At 43.3% G+C, this 20,683-nt stretch overlaps 22 non-coding genes across 22 annotated transcripts; all 22 read right to left on the reverse strand.

The window, feature by feature from the left end:
• Positions 1-600: 600 nt before the first annotated feature.
• Positions 601-682, reverse strand: trnal-aag (transfer RNA leucine (anticodon AAG)). Its single transcript has one exon. It is a non-coding gene; the product is annotated as a tRNA-Leu (tRNA).
• Positions 683-1,364: 682 nt separating this feature from the next.
• Positions 1,365-1,446, reverse strand: trnal-uag (transfer RNA leucine (anticodon UAG)). Its single transcript has one exon. It is a non-coding gene; the product is annotated as a tRNA-Leu (tRNA).
• A 665-nt stretch (positions 1,447-2,111) lies between these two features.
• On the reverse strand, positions 2,112-2,193 carry trnal-aag (transfer RNA leucine (anticodon AAG)). The gene has a single exon. It is a non-coding gene; the product is annotated as a tRNA-Leu (tRNA).
• A 682-nt stretch (positions 2,194-2,875) lies between these two features.
• trnal-uag (transfer RNA leucine (anticodon UAG)) lies at positions 2,876-2,957 on the reverse strand. The gene has a single exon. It is a non-coding gene; the product is annotated as a tRNA-Leu (tRNA).
• Positions 2,958-3,622: 665 nt separating this feature from the next.
• Positions 3,623-3,704, reverse strand: trnal-aag (transfer RNA leucine (anticodon AAG)). Its single transcript has one exon. It is a non-coding gene; the product is annotated as a tRNA-Leu (tRNA).
• Positions 3,705-4,386: 682 nt separating this feature from the next.
• On the reverse strand, positions 4,387-4,468 carry trnal-uag (transfer RNA leucine (anticodon UAG)). The gene has a single exon. It is a non-coding gene; the product is annotated as a tRNA-Leu (tRNA).
• Positions 4,469-5,133: 665 nt separating this feature from the next.
• On the reverse strand, positions 5,134-5,215 carry trnal-aag (transfer RNA leucine (anticodon AAG)). Its single transcript has one exon. It is a non-coding gene; the product is annotated as a tRNA-Leu (tRNA).
• A 682-nt stretch (positions 5,216-5,897) lies between these two features.
• On the reverse strand, positions 5,898-5,979 carry trnal-uag (transfer RNA leucine (anticodon UAG)). Its single transcript has one exon. It is a non-coding gene; the product is annotated as a tRNA-Leu (tRNA).
• A 2,263-nt stretch (positions 5,980-8,242) lies between these two features.
• trnal-aag (transfer RNA leucine (anticodon AAG)) lies at positions 8,243-8,324 on the reverse strand. Its single transcript has one exon. It is a non-coding gene; the product is annotated as a tRNA-Leu (tRNA).
• Positions 8,325-9,006: 682 nt separating this feature from the next.
• Positions 9,007-9,088, reverse strand: trnal-uag (transfer RNA leucine (anticodon UAG)). The gene has a single exon. It is a non-coding gene; the product is annotated as a tRNA-Leu (tRNA).
• A 691-nt stretch (positions 9,089-9,779) lies between these two features.
• Positions 9,780-9,861, reverse strand: trnal-aag (transfer RNA leucine (anticodon AAG)). Its single transcript has one exon. It is a non-coding gene; the product is annotated as a tRNA-Leu (tRNA).
• Positions 9,862-11,325: 1,464 nt separating this feature from the next.
• trnal-aag (transfer RNA leucine (anticodon AAG)) lies at positions 11,326-11,407 on the reverse strand. The gene has a single exon. It is a non-coding gene; the product is annotated as a tRNA-Leu (tRNA).
• A 682-nt stretch (positions 11,408-12,089) lies between these two features.
• trnal-uag (transfer RNA leucine (anticodon UAG)) lies at positions 12,090-12,171 on the reverse strand. Its single transcript has one exon. It is a non-coding gene; the product is annotated as a tRNA-Leu (tRNA).
• A 665-nt stretch (positions 12,172-12,836) lies between these two features.
• On the reverse strand, positions 12,837-12,918 carry trnal-aag (transfer RNA leucine (anticodon AAG)). Its single transcript has one exon. It is a non-coding gene; the product is annotated as a tRNA-Leu (tRNA).
• A 682-nt stretch (positions 12,919-13,600) lies between these two features.
• On the reverse strand, positions 13,601-13,682 carry trnal-uag (transfer RNA leucine (anticodon UAG)). The gene has a single exon. It is a non-coding gene; the product is annotated as a tRNA-Leu (tRNA).
• A 665-nt stretch (positions 13,683-14,347) lies between these two features.
• trnal-aag (transfer RNA leucine (anticodon AAG)) lies at positions 14,348-14,429 on the reverse strand. The gene has a single exon. It is a non-coding gene; the product is annotated as a tRNA-Leu (tRNA).
• A 682-nt stretch (positions 14,430-15,111) lies between these two features.
• trnal-uag (transfer RNA leucine (anticodon UAG)) lies at positions 15,112-15,193 on the reverse strand. The gene has a single exon. It is a non-coding gene; the product is annotated as a tRNA-Leu (tRNA).
• Positions 15,194-15,858: 665 nt separating this feature from the next.
• trnal-aag (transfer RNA leucine (anticodon AAG)) lies at positions 15,859-15,940 on the reverse strand. The gene has a single exon. It is a non-coding gene; the product is annotated as a tRNA-Leu (tRNA).
• Positions 15,941-16,622: 682 nt separating this feature from the next.
• trnal-uag (transfer RNA leucine (anticodon UAG)) lies at positions 16,623-16,704 on the reverse strand. Its single transcript has one exon. It is a non-coding gene; the product is annotated as a tRNA-Leu (tRNA).
• Positions 16,705-18,967: 2,263 nt separating this feature from the next.
• On the reverse strand, positions 18,968-19,049 carry trnal-aag (transfer RNA leucine (anticodon AAG)). Its single transcript has one exon. It is a non-coding gene; the product is annotated as a tRNA-Leu (tRNA).
• Positions 19,050-19,731: 682 nt separating this feature from the next.
• trnal-uag (transfer RNA leucine (anticodon UAG)) lies at positions 19,732-19,813 on the reverse strand. The gene has a single exon. It is a non-coding gene; the product is annotated as a tRNA-Leu (tRNA).
• Positions 19,814-20,504: 691 nt separating this feature from the next.
• On the reverse strand, positions 20,505-20,586 carry trnal-aag (transfer RNA leucine (anticodon AAG)). Its single transcript has one exon. It is a non-coding gene; the product is annotated as a tRNA-Leu (tRNA).
• Positions 20,587-20,683: the final 97 nt, after the last annotated feature.

Here is a 20,683-nt window from a genome sequence, read left to right on the forward strand (position 1 = left end):
AACGAAGACACAGATGGAAGAACATTAGAAACTTCAAACACATATCCTGTGGGAGTATAGAGCTTTACTCGAGATCAAAGCCCACAAAAATATCAGCCAAGTTCAGGGCTTCAGCTCTTGGGTCAATTCTGTCACATTTTCAACTTCAAAAGCAAGTCACTTTCAGCAGGAGATGAGTTAATGTTTAGAAGGCAAGGACAAGGGGAACATAACAGATAACATGGGAGTTGATAAAGGATTCCTTTAGCAGAGGATGGTTTCGATCCATCGACCTCTGGGTTATGGGCCCAGCACGCTTCCGCTGCGCCACTCTGCTCTTGTTTATTGAAATAATTTCATACGGACATAGTCTTTGGTTTTAATAGGTTTTATCAGCAGTTGTATCGACTGGACAAGGAGGAAGTTATTGGTAAATGTGAAGTTATGTGCCCCAATCTGAAGGTGCACATCTTAACTCTTACCTCGTTTGAAAACCAGACAGGAGAAAAAGAAAATTACCTCCTGTACACCCCATATGCTACAAAGCTCAGCCGGCTGTTGCAGTTTTCTACAACTAGTAGATAAGCTGCACGTAGCCAATACATTCAACTGACAGTCTATTGGCAGTGGTGGGATTTGAACCCACGCCTCCTGAGAGACTGGAGCCTTAATCCAGCGCCTTTGACCACTCGGCCACACTACCGTTGGGAACTAGATTTTACCCAAACAAACCGGAGGGGGTTAGATGTAAATGACACTTTGGCGACAATTGGACAATCTTAACGAAGACACAGATGGAAGAACATTAGAAACTTCAAACACATATCCTGTGGGAGTATAGAGCTTTACTCGAGATCAAAGCCCACAAAAATATCAGCCAAGTTCAGGGCTTCAGCTCTTGGGTCAATTCTGTCACATTTTCAACTTCAAAAGCAAGTCACTTTCAGCAGGAGATGAGTTAATGTTTAGAAGGCAAGGACAAGAGGAACATAACAGATAACATGGGAGTTGATAAAGGATTCCTTTAGCAGAGGATGGTTTCGATCCATCGACCTCTGGGTTATGGGCCCAGCACGCTTCCGCTGCGCCACTCTGCTGTTTTACAATGAAACAGTTTCATATGAACACAGTCCATTGTTTCAATGGGTTGGCTTAGCAGTTAAATCAAGTGGACTCAGCGAAAAATACAGGCAAATGTGACTCAATGGGAAGGCGCCCTGTGTTACCTTGTTTGAAAACCAGACTGAAGGAATAGAAAATCACCTCCTGTATGGACATTGCACATGCTACGAAGCTCAGCTGGCTCTTGCAGTTTTCAACAACAACAGATCTTACAGTAGAAAGTACTACAAGTAGCCAACACATACAAGCAAATAGCAGTTGATTGGCAGTGGTGGGATTTGAACCCACGCCTCCTGAGAGACTGGAGCCTAAATCCAGCGCCTTAGACCACTCGGCCACACTACCATTAAATCTGATTTTACCCAAACAATTCTGAGTCGTCTGAATGAAAAGTCCACTTTGACGACAATTGGACAATCAAATCGAAGAAACACATGGAAGAACATTCGAAACTTCAAACACATACCCTCTGGGAGTATAGAGCTTGACTCAAGATCAAAAGACCACTAAACTATCAGCCAAGTTCATGGCTTTAGCTCTTGGGTCAATTCTGTCATATTATCAACTTCAAAAGCCAAAGCAAGTCACTTTCAGCAGTAGGTGAGTTCATGTTCAGAAGGAAAGGGAGACATAGCAGTGTAAAAAGGATTACTTTAGCAGAGGATGGTTTCGATCCATCGACCTCTGGGTTATGGGCCCAGCACGCTTCCGCTGCGCCACTCTGCTCTTGTTTATTGAAATAATTTCATACGGACATAGTCTTTGGTTTTAATAGGTTTTATCAGCAGTTGAATCGACTGGACAAGGAGGAAGTTATTGGTAAATGTGAAGTTATGTGCCCCAATCTGAAGGTGCACATCTTAACTCTTACCTCGTTTGAAAACCAGACAGGAGAAAAAGAAAATTACCTCCTGTACACCCCATATGCTACAAAGCTCAGCTGGCTGTTGCAGTTTTCTACAACTAGTAGATAAGCTGCACGTAGCCAATACATTCAACTGACAGTCTATTGGCAGTGGTGGGATTTGAACCCACGCCTCCTGAGAGACTGGAGCCTTAATCCAGCGCCTTTGACCACTCGGCCACACTACCGTTGGGAACTAGATTTTACCCAAACAAACCGGAGGGGGTTAGATGTAAATGACACTTTGGCGACAATTGGACAATCTTAACGAAGACACAGATGGAAGAACATTAGAAACTTCAAACACATATCCTGTGGGAGTATAGAGCTTTACTCGAGATCAAAGCCCACAAAAATATCAGCCAAGTTCAGGGCTTCAGCTCTTGGGTCAATTCTGTCACATTTTCAACTTCAAAAGCAAGTCACTTTCAGCAGGAGATGAGTTAATGTTTAGAAGGCAAGGACAAGAGGAACATAACAGATAACATGGGAGTTGATAAAGGATTCCTTTAGCAGAGGATGGTTTCGATCCATCGACCTCTGGGTTATGGGCCCAGCACGCTTACGCTGCGCCACTCTGCTGTTTTACAATGAAACAGTTTCATATGAACACAGTCCATTGTTTCAATGGGTTGGCTTAGCAGTTAAATCAAGTGGACTCAGCGAAAAATACAGGCAAATGTGACTCAATGGGAAGGCGCCCTGTGTTACCTTGTTTGAAAACCAGACTGAAGGAATAGAAAATCACCTCCTGTATGGACATTGCACATGCTACGAAGCTCAGCTGGCTCTTGCAGTTTTCAACAACAACAGATCTTACAGTAGAAAGTACTACAAGTAGCCAACACATACAAGCAAATAGCAGTTGATTGGCAGTGGTGGGATTTGAACCCACGCCTCCTGAGAGACTGGAGCCTAAATCCAGCGCCTTAGACCACTCGGCCACACTACCATTAAATCTGATTTTACCCAAACAATTCTGAGTCGTCTGAATGAAAAGTCCACTTTGACGACAATTGGACAATCAAATCGAAGAAACACATGGAAGAACATTCGAAACTTCAAACACATACCCTCTGGGAGTATAGAGCTTGACTCGAGATCAAAAGACCACTAAACTATCAGCCAAGTTCATGGCTTTAGCTCTTGGGTCAATTCTGTCATATTATCAACTTCAAAAGCCAAAGCAAGTCACTTTCAGCAGTAGGTGAGTTCATGTTCAGAAGGAAAGGGAGACATAGCAGTGTAAAAAGGATTACTTTAGCAGAGGATGGTTTCGATCCATCGACCTCTGGGTTATGGGCCCAGCACGCTTCCGCTGCGCCACTCTGCTCTTGTTTATTGAAATAATTTCATACGGACATAGTCTTTGGTTTTAATAGGTTTTATCAGCAGTTGAATCGACTGGACAAGGAGGAAGTTATTGGTAAATGTGAAGTTATGTGCCCCAATCTGAAGGTGCACATCTTAACTCTTACCTCGTTTGAAAACCAGACAGGAGAAAAAGAAAATTACCTCCTGTACACCCCATATGCTACAAAGCTCAGCTGGCTGTTGCAGTTTTCTACAACTAGTAGATAAGCTGCACGTAGCCAATACATTCAACTGACAGTCTATTGGCAGTGGTGGGATTTGAACCCACGCCTCCTGAGAGACTGGAGCCTTAATCCAGCGCCTTTGACCACTCGGCCACACTACCGTTGGGAACTAGATTTTACCCAAACAAACCGGAGGGGGTTAGATGTAAATGACACTTTGGCGACAATTGGACAATCTTAACGAAGACACAGATGGAAGAACATTAGAAACTTCAAACACATATCCTGTGGGAGTATAGAGCTTTACTCGAGATCAAAGCCCACAAAAATATCAGCCAAGTTCAGGGCTTCAGCTCTTGGGTCAATTCTGTCACATTTTCAACTTCAAAAGCAAGTCACTTTCAGCAGGAGATGAGTTAATGTTTAGAAGGCAAGGACAAGAGGAACATAACAGATAACATGGGAGTTGATAAAGGATTCCTTTAGCAGAGGATGGTTTCGATCCATCGACCTCTGGGTTATGGGCCCAGCACGCTTCCGCTGCGCCACTCTGCTGTTTTACAATGAAACAGTTTCATATGAACACAGTCCATTGTTTCAATGGGTTGGCTTAGCAGTTAAATCAAGTGGACTCAGCGAAAAATACAGGCAAATGTGACTCAATGGGAAGGCGCCCTGTGTTACCTTGTTTGAAAACCAGACTGAAGGAATAGAAAATCACCTCCTGTATGGACATTGCACATGCTACGAAGCTCAGCTGGCTCTTGCAGTTTTCAACAACAACAGATCTTACAGTAGAAAGTACTACAAGTAGCCAACACATACAAGCAAATAGCAGTTGATTGGCAGTGGTGGGATTTGAACCCACGCCTCCTGAGAGACTGGAGCCTAAATCCAGCGCCTTAGACCACTCGGCCACACTACCATTAAATCTGATTTTACCCAAACAATTCTGAGTCGTCTGAATGAAAAGTCCACTTTGACGACAATTGGACAATCAAATCGAAGAAACACATGGAAGAACATTCGAAACTTCAAACACATACCCTCTGGGAGTATAGAGCTTGACTCAAGATCAAAAGACCACTAAACTATCAGCCAAGTTCATGGCTTTAGCTCTTGGGTCAATTCTGTCATATTATCAACTTCAAAAGCCAAAGCAAGTCACTTTCAGCAGTAGGTGAGTTCATGTTCAGAAGGAAAGGGAGACATAGCAGTGTAAAAAGGATTACTTTAGCAGAGGATGGTTTCGATCCATCGACCTCTGGGTTATGGGTCCAGCACGCTTCCGCTGCGCCACTCTGCTCTTGTTTATTGAAATAATTTCATACGGACATAGTCTTTGGTTTTAATAGGTTTTATCAGCAGTTGAATCGACTGGACAAGGAGGAAGTTATTGGTAAATGTGAAGTTATGTGCCCCAATCTGAAGGTGCACATCTTAACTCTTACCTCGTTTGAAAACCAGACAGGAGAAAAAGAAAATTACCTCCTGTACACCCCATATGCTACAAAGCTCAGCTGGCTGTTGCAGTTTTCTACAACTAGTAGATAAGCTGCACGTAGCCAATACATTCAACTGACAGTCTATTGGCAGTGGTGGGATTTGAACCCACGCCTCCTGAGAGACTGGAGCCTTAATCCAGCGCCTTTGACCACTCGGCCACACTACCGTTGGGAACTAGATTTTACCCAAACAAACCGGAGGGGGTTAGATGTAAATGACACTTTGGCGACAATTGGACAATCTTAACGAAGACACAGATGGAAGAACATTAGAAACTTCAAACACATATCCTGTGGGAGTATAGAGCTTTACTCGAGATCAAAGCCCACAAAAATATCAGCCAAGTTCAGGGCTTCAGCTCTTGGGTCAATTCTGTCACATTTTCAACTTCAAAAGCAAGTCACTTTCAGCAGGAGATGAGTTAATGTTTAGAAGGCAAGGACAAGAGGAACATAACAGATAACATGGGAGTTGATAAAGGATTCCTTTAGCAGAGGATGGTTTCGATCCATCGACCTCTGGGTTATGGGCCCAGCACGCTTCCGCTGCGCCACTCTGCTTTTTTACAATGAAACAGTTTCATATGAACACAGTCCATTGTTTCAATGGGTTGGCTTAGCAGTTAAATCAAGTGGACTCAGCGAAAAATACAGGCAAATGTGACTCAATGGGAAGGCGCCCTGTGTTACCTTGTTTGAAAACCAGACTGAAGGAATAGAAAATCACCTCCTGTATGGACATTGCACATGCTACGAAGCTCAGCTGGCTCTTGCAGTTTTCAACAACAACAGATCTTACAGTAGAAAGTACTACAAGTAGCCAACACATACAAGCAAATAGCAGTTGATTGGCAGTGGTGGGATTTGAACCCACGCCTCCTGAGAGACTGGAGCCTAAATCCAGCGCCTTAGACCACTCGGCCACACTACCATTAAATCTGATTTTACCCAAACAATTCTGAGTCGTCTGAATGAAAAGTCCACTTTGACGACAATTGGACAATCAAATCGAAGAAACACATGGAAGAACATTCGAAACTTCAAACACATACCCTCTGGGAGTATAGAGCTTGACTCAAGATCAAAAGACCACTAAACTATCAGCCAAGTTCAGGGCTTTAGCTCTTGGGTCAATTCTGTCATATTATCAACTTCAAAAGCCAAAGCAAGTCACTTTCAGCAGTAGGTGAGTTCATGTTCAGAAGGAAAGGGAGACATAGCAGTGTAAAAAGGATTACTTTAGCAGAGGATGGTTTCGATCCATCGACCTCTGGGTTATGGGCCCAGCACGCTTCCGCTGCGCCACTCTGCTCTTGTTTATTGAAATAATTTCATATGAACATAGTCTTTGGTTTTAATAGGTTTTATCAGCAGTTGAATCGACTGGACAAGGAGGAAGTTATTGGTAAATGTGAAGTTATGTGCCCCAATCTGAAGGTGCACATCTTAACTCTTACCTTGTTTGAAAACCAGACAGGAGAAAAAGAAAATTACCTCCTGTACACCTCATGTGATATCCCATATGCTACAAAGCTCAGGTGGCTGTTGCAGTTTTGAACAACAAGAGATCCTATTATAGTAGATAAGCTGCACGTAGCCAATACATTCAACTGACAGTCTATTGGCAGTGGTGGGATTTGAACCCACGCCTCCTGACAGACTGGAGCCTTAATCCAGCGCCTTTGACCACTCGGCCACACTACCGTTGGGAACTAGATTTTACCAAAACAAACCGGAGGGGGTTAGATGTAAATGACACTTTGGCGACAATTGGACAATCTTAACGAAGACACACATGGAAGAACATTAGAAACTTCAAACACATATCCTGTGGGAGTATAGAGCTTTACTCGAGATCAAAGCCCACAAAAATATCAGCCAAGTTCAGGGCTTCAGCTCTTGGGTCAATTCTGTCACATTTTCAACTTCAAAAGCAAGTCACTTTCAGCAGGAGATGAGTTAATGTTTAGAAGGCAAGGACAAGGGGAACATAACAGATAACATGGGAGTTGATAAAGGATTCCTTTAGCAGAGGATGGTTTCGATCCATCGACCTCTGGGTTATGGGCCCAGCACGCTTCCGCTGCGCCACTCTGCTCTTGTTTATTGAAATAATTTCATACGGACATAGTCTTTGGTTTTAATAGGTTTTATCAGCAGTTGAATCGACTGGACAAGGAGGAAGTTATTGGTAAATGTGGAGTTATGTGCCCCAATCTGAAGGTGCACATCTTAACTCTTACCTCGTTTGAAAACCAGACAGGAGAAAAAGAAAATTACCTCCTGTACACCTCATGTGATATCCCATATGCTACAAAGCTCAGCTGGCTGTTGCAGTTTTGAACAACAAGAGATCCTCTTATAGTAGATAAGCTGCACGTAGCCAATACATTCAACTGACAGTCTATTGGCAGTGGTGGGATTTGAACCCACACCTCCTGAGAGACTGGAGCCTTAATCCAGCGCCTTTGACCACTCGGCCACACTACCGTTGGGAACTAGATTTTACCAAAACAAACCGGAGGGGGTTAGATGTAAATGACACTTTGGCGACAATTGGACAATCTTAACGAAGACACAAATGGAAGAACATTAGAAACTTCAAACACATATCCTGTGGGAGTATAGAGCTTTACTCGAGATCAAAGCCCACAAAAATATCAGCCAAGTTCAGGGCTTCAGCTCTTGGGTCAATTCTGTCACATTTTCAACTTCAAAAGCAAGTCACTTTCAGCAGGAGATGAGTTAATGTTTAGAAGGCAAGGACAAGGGGAACATAACAGATAACATGGGAGTTGATAAAGGATTCCTTTAGCAGAGGATGGTTTCGATCCATCGACCTCTGGGTTATGGGCCCAGCACGCTTCCGCTGCGCCACTCTGCTCTTGTTTATTGAAATAATTTCATACGGACATAGTCTTTGGTTTTAATAGGTTTTATCAGCAGTTGAATCGACTGGACAAGGAGGAAGTTATTGGTAAATGTGGAGTTATGTGCCCCAATCTGAAGGTGCACATCTTAACTCTTACCTCGTTTGAAAACCAGACAGGAGAAAAAGAAAATTACCTCCTGTACACCTCATGTGATATCCCATATGCTACAAAGCTCAGCTGGCTGTTGCAGTTTTGAACAACAAGAGATCCTCTTATAGTAGATAAGCTGCACGTAGCCAATACATTCAACTGACAGTCTATTGGCAGTGGTGGGATTTGAACCCACGCCTCCTGAGAGACTGGAGCCTTAATCCAGCGCCTTTGACCACTCGGCCACACTACCGTTGGGAACTAGATTTTACCCAAACAAACCGGAGGGGGTTAGATGTAAATGACACTTTGGCGACAATTGGACAATCTTAACGAAGACACAGATGGAAGAACATTAGAAACTTCAAACACATATCCTGTGGGAGTATAGAGCTTTACTCGAGATCAAAGCCCACAAAAATATCAGCCAAGTTCAGGGCTTCAGCTCTTGGGTCAATTCTGTCACATTTTCAACTTCAAAAGCAAGTCACTTTCAGCAGGAGATGAGTTAATGTTTAGAAGGCAAGGACAAGAGGAACATAACAGATAACATGGGAGTTGATAAAGGATTCCTTTAGCAGAGGATGGTTTCGATCCATCGACCTCTGGGTTATGGGCCCAGCACGCTTCCGCTGCGCCACTCTGCTGTTTTACAATGAAACAGTTTCATATGAACACAGTCCATTGTTTCAATGGGTTGGCTTAGCAGTTAAATCAAGTGGACTCAGCGAAAAATACAGGCAAATGTGACTCAATGGGAAGGCGCCCTGTGTTACCTTGTTTGAAAACCAGACTGAAGGAATAGAAAATCACCTCCTGTATGGACATTGCACATGCTACGAAGCTCAGCTGGCTCTTGCAGTTTTCAACAACAACAGATCTTACAGTAGAAAGTACTACAAGTAGCCAACACATACAAGCAAATAGCAGTTGATTGGCAGTGGTGGGATTTGAACCCACGCCTCCTGAGAGACTGGAGCCTAAATCCAGCGCCTTAGACCACTCGGCCACACTACCATTAAATCTGATTTTACCCAAACAATTCTGAGTCGTCTGAATGAAAAGTCCACTTTGACGACAATTGGACAATCAAATCGAAGAAACACATGGAAGAACATTCGAAACTTCAAACACATACCCTCTGGGAGTATAGAGCTTGACTCAAGATCAAAAGACCACTAAACTATCAGCCAAGTTCATGGCTTTAGCTCTTGGGTCAATTCTGTCATATTATCAACTTCAAAAGCCAAAGCAAGTCACTTTCAGCAGTAGGTGAGTTCATGTTCAGAAGGAAAGGGAGACATAGCAGTGTAAAAAGGATTACTTTAGCAGAGGATGGTTTCGATCCATCGACCTCTGGGTTATGGGCCCAGCACGCTTCCGCTGCGCCACTCTGCTCTTGTTTATTGAAATAATTTCATACGAACATAGTCTTTGGTTTTAATAGGTTTTATCAGCAGTTGAATCGACTGGACAAGGAGGAAGTTATTGGTAAATGTGAAGTTATGTGCCCCAATCTGAAGGTGCACATCTTAACTCTTACCTTGTTTGAAAACCAGACAGGAGAAAAAGAAAATTACCTCCTGTACACCTCATGTGATATCCCATATGCTACAAAGCTCAGGTGGCTGTTGCAGTTTTGAACAACAAGAGATCCTCTTATAGTAGATAAGCTGCACGTAGCCAATACATTCAACTGACAGTCTATTGGCAGTGGTGGGATTTGAACCCACGCCTCCTGAGAGACTGGAGCCTTAATCCAGCGCCTTTGACCACTCGGCCACACTACCGTTGGGAACTAGATTTTACCCAAACAAACCGGAGGGGGTTAGATGTAAATGACACTTTGGCGACAATTGGACAATCTTAACGAAGACACACATGGAAGATTATTAGAAACTTCAAACACATATCCTGTGGGAGTATAGAGCTTTACTCGAGATCAAAGACCACAAAAATGTCAGCCAAGTTCAGGGCTTCAGCTCTTGGGTCAATTCTGTCACATTTTCAACTTCAAAAGCAAGTCACTTTCAGCAGGAGATGAGTTAATGTTTAGAAGGCAAGGACAAGGGGAACATAACAGATAACATGGGAGTTGATAAAGGATTCCTTTAGCAGAGGATGGTTTCGATCCATCGACCTCTGGGTTATGGGCCCAGCACGCTTCCGCTGCGCCACTCTGCTCTTGTTTATTGAAATAATTTCATACGGACATAGTCTTTGGTTTTAATAGGTTTTATCAGCAGTTGAATCGACTGGACAAGGAGGAAGTTATTGGTAAATGTGGAGTTATGTGCCCCAATCTGAAGGTGCACATCTTAACTCTTACCTTGTTTGAAAACCAGACAGGAGAAAAAGAAAATTACCTCCTGTACACCTCATGTGATATCCCATATGCTACAAAGCTCAGGTGGCTGTTGCAGTTTTGAACAACAAGAGATCCTCTTATAGTAGATAAGCTGCACGTAGCCAATACATTCAACTGACAGTCTATTGGCAGTGGTGGGATTTGAACCCACGCCTCCTGACAGACTGGAGCCTTAATCCAGCGCCTTTGACCACTCGGCCACACTACCGTTGGGAACTAGATTTTACCAAAACAAACCGGAGGGGGTTAGATGTAAATGACACTTTGGCGACAATTGGACAATCTTAACGAAGACACACATGGAAGAACATTAGAAACTTCAAACACATATCCTGTGGGAGTATAGAGCTTTACTCGAGATCAAAGCCCACAAAAATATCAGCCAAGTTCAGGGCTTCAGCTCTTGGGTCAATTCTGTCACATTTTCAACTTCAAAAGCAAGTCACTTTCAGCAGGAGATGAGTTAATGTTTAGAAGGCAAGGACAAGGGGAACATAACAGATAACATGGGAGTTGATAAAGGATTCCTTTAGCAGAGGATGGTTTCGATCCATCGACCTCTGGGTTATGGGCCCAGCACGCTTCCGCTGCGCCACTCTGCTCTTGTTTATTGAAATAATTTCATACGGACATAGTCTTTGGTTTTAATAGGTTTTATCAGCAGTTGAATCGACTGGACAAGGAGGAAGTTATTGGTAAATGTGAAGTTATGTGCCCCAATCTGAAGGTGCACATCTTAACTCTTACCTCGTTTGAAAACCAGACAGGAGAAAAAGAAAATTACCTCCTGTACACCCCATATGCTACAAAGCTCAGCCGGCTGTTGCAGTTTTCTACAACTAGTAGATAAGCTGCACGTAGCCAATACATTCAACTGACAGTCTATTGGCAGTGGTGGGATTTGAACCCACGCCTCCTGAGAGACTGGAGCCTTAATCCAGCGCCTTTGACCACTCGGCCACACTACCGTTGGGAACTAGATTTTACCCAAACAAACCGGAGGGGGTTAGATGTAAATGACACTTTGGCGACAATTGGACAATCTTAACGAAGACACAGATGGAAGAACATTAGAAACTTCAAACACATATCCTGTGGGAGTATAGAGCTTTACTCGAGATCAAAGCCCACAAAAATATCAGCCAAGTTCAGGGCTTCAGCTCTTGGGTCAATTCTGTCACATTTTCAACTTCAAAAGCAAGTCACTTTCAGCAGGAGATGAGTTAATGTTTAGAAGGCAAGGACAAGAGGAACATAACAGATAACATGGGAGTTGATAAAGGATTCCTTTAGCAGAGGATGGTTTCGATCCATCGACCTCTGGGTTATGGGCCCAGCACGCTTCCGCTGCGCCACTCTGCTGTTTTACAATGAAACAGTTTCATATGAACACAGTCCATTGTTTCAATGGGTTGGCTTAGCAGTTAAATCAAGTGGACTCAGCGAAAAATACAGGCAAATGTGACTCAATGGGAAGGCGCCCTGTGTTACCTTGTTTGAAAACCAGACTGAAGGAATAGAAAATCACCTCCTGTATGGACATTGCACATGCTACGAAGCTCAGCTGGCTCTTGCAGTTTTCAACAACAACAGATCTTACAGTAGAAAGTACTACAAGTAGCCAACACATACAAGCAAATAGCAGTTGATTGGCAGTGGTGGGATTTGAACCCACGCCTCCTGAGAGACTGGAGCCTAAATCCAGCGCCTTAGACCACTCGGCCACACTACCATTAAATCTGATTTTACCCAAACAATTCTGAGTCGTCTGAATGAAAAGTCCACTTTGACGACAATTGGACAATCAAATCGAAGAAACACATGGAAGAACATTCGAAACTTCAAACACATACCCTCTGGGAGTATAGAGCTTGACTCAAGATCAAAAGACCACTAAACTATCAGCCAAGTTCATGGCTTTAGCTCTTGGGTCAATTCTGTCATATTATCAACTTCAAAAGCCAAAGCAAGTCACTTTCAGCAGTAGGTGAGTTCATGTTCAGAAGGAAAGGGAGACATAGCAGTGTAAAAAGGATTACTTTAGCAGAGGATGGTTTCGATCCATCGACCTCTGGGTTATGGGCCCAGCACGCTTCCGCTGCGCCACTCTGCTCTTGTTTATTGAAATAATTTCATACGGACATAGTCTTTGGTTTTAATAGGTTTTATCAGCAGTTGAATCGACTGGACAAGGAGGAAGTTATTGGTAAATGTGAAGTTATGTGCCCCAATCTGAAGGTGCACATCTTAACTCTTACCTCGTTTGAAAACCAGACAGGAGAAAAAGAAAATTACCTCCTGTACACCCCATATGCTACAAAGCTCAGCTGGCTGTTGCAGTTTTCTACAACTAGTAGATAAGCTGCACGTAGCCAATACATTCAACTGACAGTCTATTGGCAGTGGTGGGATTTGAACCCACGCCTCCTGAGAGACTGGAGCCTTAATCCAGCGCCTTTGACCACTCGGCCACACTACCGTTGGGAACTAGATTTTACCCAAACAAACCGGAGGGGGTTAGATGTAAATGACACTTTGGCGACAATTGGACAATCTTAACGAAGACACAGATGGAAGAACATTAGAAACTTCAAACACATATCCTGTGGGAGTATAGAGCTTTACTCGAGATCAAAGCCCACAAAAATATCAGCCAAGTTCAGGGCTTCAGCTCTTGGGTCAATTCTGTCACATTTTCAACTTCAAAAGCAAGTCACTTTCAGCAGGAGATGAGTTAATGTTTAGAAGGCAAGGACAAGAGGAACATAACAGATAACATGGGAGTTGATAAAGGATTCCTTTAGCAGAGGATGGTTTCGATCCATCGACCTCTGGGTTATGGGCCCAGCACGCTTCCGCTGCGCCACTCTGCTGTTTTACAATGAAACAGTTTCATATGAACACAGTCCATTGTTTCAATGGGTTGGCTTAGCAGTTAAATCAAGTGGACTCAGCGAAAAATACAGGCAAATGTGACTCAATGGGAAGGCGCCCTGTGTTACCTTGTTTGAAAACCAGACTGAAGGAATAGAAAATCACCTCCTGTATGGACATTGCACATGCTACGAAGCTCAGCTGGCTCTTGCAGTTTTCAACAACAACAGATCTTACAGTAGAAAGTACTACAAGTAGCCAACACATACAAGCAAATAGCAGTTGATTGGCAGTGGTGGGATTTGAACCCACGCCTCCTGAGAGACTGGAGCCTAAATCCAGCGCCTTAGACCACTCGGCCACACTACCATTAAATCTGATTTTACCCAAACAATTCTGAGTCGTCTGAATGAAAAGTCCACTTTGACGACAATTGGACAATCAAATCGAAGAAACACATGGAAGAACATTCGAAACTTCAAACACATACCCTCTGGGAGTATAGAGCTTGACTCAAGATCAAAAGACCACTAAACTATCAGCCAAGTTCATGGCTTTAGCTCTTGGGTCAATTCTGTCATATTATCAACTTCAAAAGCCAAAGCAAGTCACTTTCAGCAGTAGGTGAGTTCATGTTCAGAAGGAAAGGGAGACATAGCAGTGTAAAAAGGATTACTTTAGCAGAGGATGGTTTCGATCCATCGACCTCTGGGTTATGGGCCCAGCACGCTTCCGCTGCGCCACTCTGCTCTTGTTTATTGAAATAATTTCATACGGACATAGTCTTTGGTTTTAATAGGTTTTATCAGCAGTTGAATCGACTGGACAAGGAGGAAGTTATTGGTAAATGTGAAGTTATGTGCCCCAATCTGAAGGTGCACATCTTAACTCTTACCTCGTTTGAAAACCAGACAGGAGAAAAAGAAAATTACCTCCTGTACACCCCATATGCTACAAAGCTCAGCTGGCTGTTGCAGTTTTCTACAACTAGTAGATAAGCTGCACGTAGCCAATACATTCAACTGACAGTCTATTGGCAGTGGTGGGATTTGAACCCACGCCTCCTGAGAGACTGGAGCCTTAATCCAGCGCCTTTGACCACTCGGCCACACTACCGTTGGGAACTAGATTTTACCCAAACAAACCGGAGGGGGTTAGATGTAAATGACACTTTGGCGACAATTGGACAATCTTAACGAAGACACAGATGGAAGAACATTAGAAACTTCAAACACATATCCTGTGGGAGTATAGAGCTTTACTCGAGATCAAAGCCCACAAAAATATCAGCCAAGTTCAGGGCTTCAGCTCTTGGGTCAATTCTGTCACATTTTCAACTTCAAAAGCAAGTCACTTTCAGCAGGAGATGAGTTAATGTTTAGAAGGCAAGGACAAGAGGAACATAACAGATAACATGGGAGTTGATAAAGGATTCCTTTAGCAGAGGATGGTTTCGATCCATCGACCTCTGGGTTATGGGCCCAGCACGCTTCCGCTGCGCCACTCTGCTGTTTTACAATGAAACAGTTTCATATGAACACAGTCCATTGTTTCAATGGGTTGGCTTAGCAGTTAAATCAAGTGGACTCAGCGAAAAATACAGGCAAATGTGACTCAATGGGAAGGCGCCCTGTGTTACCTTGTTTGAAAACCAGACTGAAGGAATAGAAAATCACCTCCTGTATGGACATTGCACATGCTACGAAGCTCAGCTGGCTCTTGCAGTTTTCAACAACAACAGATCTTACAGTAGAAAGTACTACAAGTAGCCAACACATACAAGCAAATAGCAGTTGATTGGCAGTGGTGGGATTTGAACCCACGCCTCCTGAGAGACTGGAGCCTAAATCCAGCGCCTTAGACCACTCGGCCACACTACCATTAAATCTGATTTTACCCAAACAATTCTGAGTCGTCTGAATGAAAAGTCCACTTTGACGACAATTGGACAATCAAATCGAAGAAACACATGGAAGAACATTCGAAACTTCAAACACATACCCTCTGGGAGTATAGAGCTTGACTCAAGATCAAAAGACCACTAAACTATCAGCCAAGTTCATGGCTTTAGCTCTTGGGTCAATTCTGTCATATTATCAACTTCAAAAGCCAAAGCAAGTCACTTTCAGCAGTAGGTGAGTTCATGTTCAGAAGGAAAGGGAGACATAGCAGTGTAAAAAGGATTACTTTAGCAGAGGATGGTTTCGATCCATCGACCTCTGGGTTATGGGTCCAGCACGCTTCCGCTGCGCCACTCTGCTCTTGTTTATTGAAATAATTTCATACGGACATAGTCTTTGGTTTTAATAGGTTTTATCAGCAGTTGAATCGACTGGACAAGGAGGAAGTTATTGGTAAATGTGAAGTTATGTGCCCCAATCTGAAGGTGCACATCTTAACTCTTACCTCGTTTGAAAACCAGACAGGAGAAAAAGAAAATTACCTCCTGTACACCCCATATGCTACAAAGCTCAGCTGGCTGTTGCAGTTTTCTACAACTAGTAGATAAGCTGCACGTAGCCAATACATTCAACTGACAGTCTATTGGCAGTGGTGGGATTTGAACCCACGCCTCCTGAGAGACTGGAGCCTTAATCCAGCGCCTTTGACCACTCGGCCACACTACCGTTGGGAACTAGATTTTACCCAAACAAACCGGAGGGGGTTAGATGTAAATGACACTTTGGCGACAATTGGACAATCTTAACGAAGACACAGATGGAAGAACATTAGAAACTTCAAACACATATCCTGTGGGAGTATAGAGCTTTACTCGAGATCAAAGCCCACAAAAATATCAGCCAAGTTCAGGGCTTCAGCTCTTGGGTCAATTCTGTCACATTTTCAACTTCAAAAGCAAGTCACTTTCAGCAGGAGATGAGTTAATGTTTAGAAGGCAAGGACAAGAGGAACATAACAGATAACATGGGAGTTGATAAAGGATTCCTTTAGCAGAGGATGGTTTCGATCCATCGACCTCTGGGTTATGGGCCCAGCACGCTTCCGCTGCGCCACTCTGCTTTTTTACAATGAAACAGTTTCATATGAACACAGTCCATTGTTTCAATGGGTTGGCTTAGCAGTTAAATCAAGTGGACTCAGCGAAAAATACAGGCAAATGTGACTCAATGGGAAGGCGCCCTGTGTTACCTTGTTTGAAAACCAGACTGAAGGAATAGAAAATCACCTCCTGTATGGACATTGCACATGCTACGAAGCTCAGCTGGCTCTTGCAGTTTTCAACAACAACAGATCTTACAGTAGAAAGTACTACAAGTAGCCAACACATACAAGCAAATAGCAGTTGATTGGCAGTGGTGGGATTTGAACCCACGCCTCCTGAGAGACTGGAGCCTAAATCCAGCGCCTTAGACCACTCGGCCACACTACCATTAAATCTGATTTTACCCAAACAATTCTGAGTCGTCTGAATGAAAAGTCCACTTTGACGACAATTGGACAATCAAATCGAAGAAACACATGGAAGAACATTCGAAACTTCAAACACATACCCTCTGGGAGTATAGAGCTTGACTCAAGATCAAAAGACCACTAAACTATCAGCCAAGTTCAGGGCTTTAGCTCTTGGGTCAATTCTGTCATATTATCAACTTCAAAAGCCAAAGCAAGTCACTTTCAGCAGTAGGTGAGTTCATGTTCAGAAGGAAAGGGAGACATAGCAGTGTAAAAAGGATTACTTTAGCAGAGGATGGTTTCGATCCATCGACCTCTGGGTTATGGGCCCAGCACGCTTCCGCTGCGCCACTCTGCTCTTGTTTATTGAAATAATTTCATATGAACATAGTCTTTGGTTTTAATAGGTTTTATCAGCAGTTGAATCGACTGGACAAGGAGGAAGTTATTGGTAAATGTGAAGTTATGTGCCCCAATCTGAAGGTGCACATCTTAACTCTTACCTTGTTTGAAAACCAGACAGGAGAAAAAGAAAATTACCTCCTGTACACCTCATGTGATATCCCATATGCTACAAAGCTCAGGTGGCTGTTGCAGTTTTGAACAACAAGAGATCCTATTATAGTAGATAAGCTGCACGTAGCCAATACATTCAACTGACAGTCTATTGGCAGTGGTGGGATTTGAACCCACGCCTCCTGACAGACTGGAGCCTTAATCCAGCGCCTTTGACCACTCGGCCACACTACCGTTGGGAACTAGATTTTACCAAAACAAACCGGAGGGGGTTAGATGTAAATGACACTTTGGCGACAATTGGACAATCTTAACGAAGACACACATGGAAGAACATTAGAAACTTCAAACACATATCCTGTGGGAGTATAGAGCTTTACTCGAGATCAAAGCCCACAAAAATATCAGCCAAGTTCAGGGCTTCAGCTCTTGGGTCAATTCTGTCACATTTTCAACTTCAAAAGCAAGTCACTTTCAGCAGGAGATGAGTTAATGTTTAGAAGGCAAGGACAAGGGGAACATAACAGATAACATGGGAGTTGATAAAGGATTCCTTTAGCAGAGGATGGTTTCGATCCATCGACCTCTGGGTTATGGGCCCAGCACGCTTCCGCTGCGCCACTCTGCTCTTGTTTATTGAAATAATTTCATACGGACATAGTCTTTGGTTTTAATAGGTTTTATCAGCAGTTGAATCGACTGGACAAGGAGGAAGTTATTGGTAAATGTGGAGTTATGTGCCCCAATCTGAAGGTGCACATCTTAACTCTTACCTCGTTTGAAAACCAGACAGGAGAAAAAGAAAATTACCTCCTGTACACCTCATGTGATATCCCATATGCTACAAAGCTCAGCTGGCTGTTGCAGTTTTGAACAACAAGAGATCCTCTTATAGTAGATAAGCTGCACGTAGCCAATACATTCAACTGACAGTCTATTGGCAGTGGTGGGATTTGAACCCACACCTCCTGAGAGACTGGAGCCTTAATCCAGCGCCTTTGACCACTCGGCCACACTACCGTTGGGAACTAGATTTTACCAAAACAAACCGGAGGGGGTTAGATGTAAATGACACTTTGGCGACAATTGGACAATCTTAACGAAGACACAAATGGAAGAACATTAGAAACTTCAAACACATATCCTGTGGGAGTATAGAGCTTTACTCGAGATCAAAGCCCACAAAAATATCAGCCAAGTTCAGGGCTTCAGCTCTTGGGTCAATTCTGTCACATTTTCAACTTCAAAAGCAAGTCACTTTCAGCAGGAGATGAGTTAATGTTTAGAAGGCAAGGACAAGGGGAACATAACAGATAACATGGGAGTTGATAAAGGATTCCTTTAGCAGAGGATGGTTTCGATCCATCGACCTCTGGGTTATGGGCCCAGCACGCTTCCGCTGCGCCACTCTGCTCTTGTTTATTGAAATAATTTCATACGGACATAGTCTTTGGTTTTAATAGGTTTTATCAGCAGTTGAATCGACTGGACAAGGAGGAAGTTATTGGTAAATGTGGAGTTATGTGCCCCAATCTGAAGGTGCACATCTTAACTCTTACCTCGTTTGAAAACCAGACAGGAGAAAAAGAAAATTACCTCCTGTACACCTCATGTGATATCCCATATGCTACAAAGCTCAGCTGGCTGTTGCAGTTTTGAACAACAAGAGATCCTCTTATAGTAGATAAGCTGCACGTAGCCAATACATTCAACTGACAGTCTATTGGCAGTGGTGGGATTTGAACCCACGCCTCCTGAGAGACTGGAGCCTTAATCCAGCGCCTTTGACCACTCGGCCACACTACCGTTGGGAACTAGATTTTACCCAAACAAACCGGAGGGGGTTAGATGTAAATGACACTTTGGCGACAATTGGACAATCTTAACGAAGACACAGATGGAAGAACATTAGAAACTTCAAACACATATCCTGTGGGAGTATAGAGCTTTACTCGAGATCAAAGCCCACAAAAATATCAGCCAAGTTCAGGGCTTCAGCTCTTGGGTCAATTCTGTCACATTTTCAACTTCAAAAGCAAGTCACTTTCAGCAGGAGATGAGTTAATGTTTAGAAGGCAAGGACAAGAGGAACATAACAGATAACATGGGAGTTGATAAAGGATTCCTTTAGCAGAGGATGGTTTCGATCCATCGACCTCTGGGTTATGGGCCCAGCACGCTTCCGCTGCGCCACTCTGCTGTTTTACAATGAAACAGTTTCATATGAACACAGTCCATTGTTTCAATGGGTTGGCTTAGCAGTTAAATCAAGTGGACTCAGCGAAAAATACAGGCAAATGTGACTCAATGGGAAGGCGCCCTGTGTTACCTTGTTTGAAAACCAGACTGAAGGAATAGAAAATCACCTCCTGTATGGACATTGCACATGCTACGAAGCTCAGCTGGCTCTTGCAGTTTTCAACAACAACAGATCTTACAGTAGAAAGTACTACAAGTAGCCAACACATACAAGCAAATAGCAGTTGATTGGCAGTGGTGGGATTTGAACCCACGCCTCCTGAGAGACTGGAGCCTAAATCCAGCGCCTTAGACCACTCGGCCACACTACCATTAAATCTGATTTTACCCAAACAATTCTGAGTCGTCTGAATGAAAAGTCCACTTTGACGACAATTGGACAATCAAATCGAAGAAACACATGGAAGAACATTCGAAACTTCAAACACATACCCTCTGGGAGTATAGAGCTTGACTCAAGATCAAAAGACCACTAAACTATCAGCCAAGTTCATGGCTTTAGCTCTTGGGTCAATTCTGTCATATTATCAACTTCAAAAGCCAAAGCAAGTCACTTTCAGCAGTAGGTGAGTTCATGTTCAGAAGGAAAGGGAGACATAGCAGTGTAAAAAGGATTACTTTAGCAGAGGATGGTTTCGATCCATCGACCTCTGGGTTATGGGCCCAGCACGCTTCCGCTGCGCCACTCTGCTCTTGTTTATTGAAATAATTTCATACGAACATAGTCTTTGGTTTTAATAGGTTTTATCAGCAGTTGAATCGACTGGACAAGGAGGAAGTTATTGGTAAATGTGAAGTTATGTGCCCCAATCTGAAGGTGCACATCTTAACTCTTACCTTGTTTGAAAACCAGACAGGAGAAAAAGAAAATTACCTCCTGTACACCTCATGTGATATCCCATATGCTACAAAGCTCAGGTGGCTGTTGCAGTTTTGAACAACAAGAGATCCTCTTATAGTAGATAAGCTGCACGTAGCCAATACATTCAACTGACAGTCTATTGGCAGTGGTGGGATTTGAACCCACGCCTCCTGAGAGACTGGAGCCTTAATCCAGCGCCTTTGACCACTCGGCCACACTACCGTTGGGAACTAGATTTTACCCAAACAAACCGGAGGGGGTTAGATGTAAATGACACTTTGGCGACAATTGGACAATCTTAACGAAGACACACATGGAA

Source organism: Pleuronectes platessa, chromosome 8 (genome assembly GCF_947347685.1).
Source record: "Pleuronectes platessa chromosome 8, fPlePla1.1, whole genome shotgun sequence".
NCBI lineage: Eukaryota > Metazoa > Chordata > Actinopteri > Pleuronectiformes > Pleuronectidae > Pleuronectes > Pleuronectes platessa.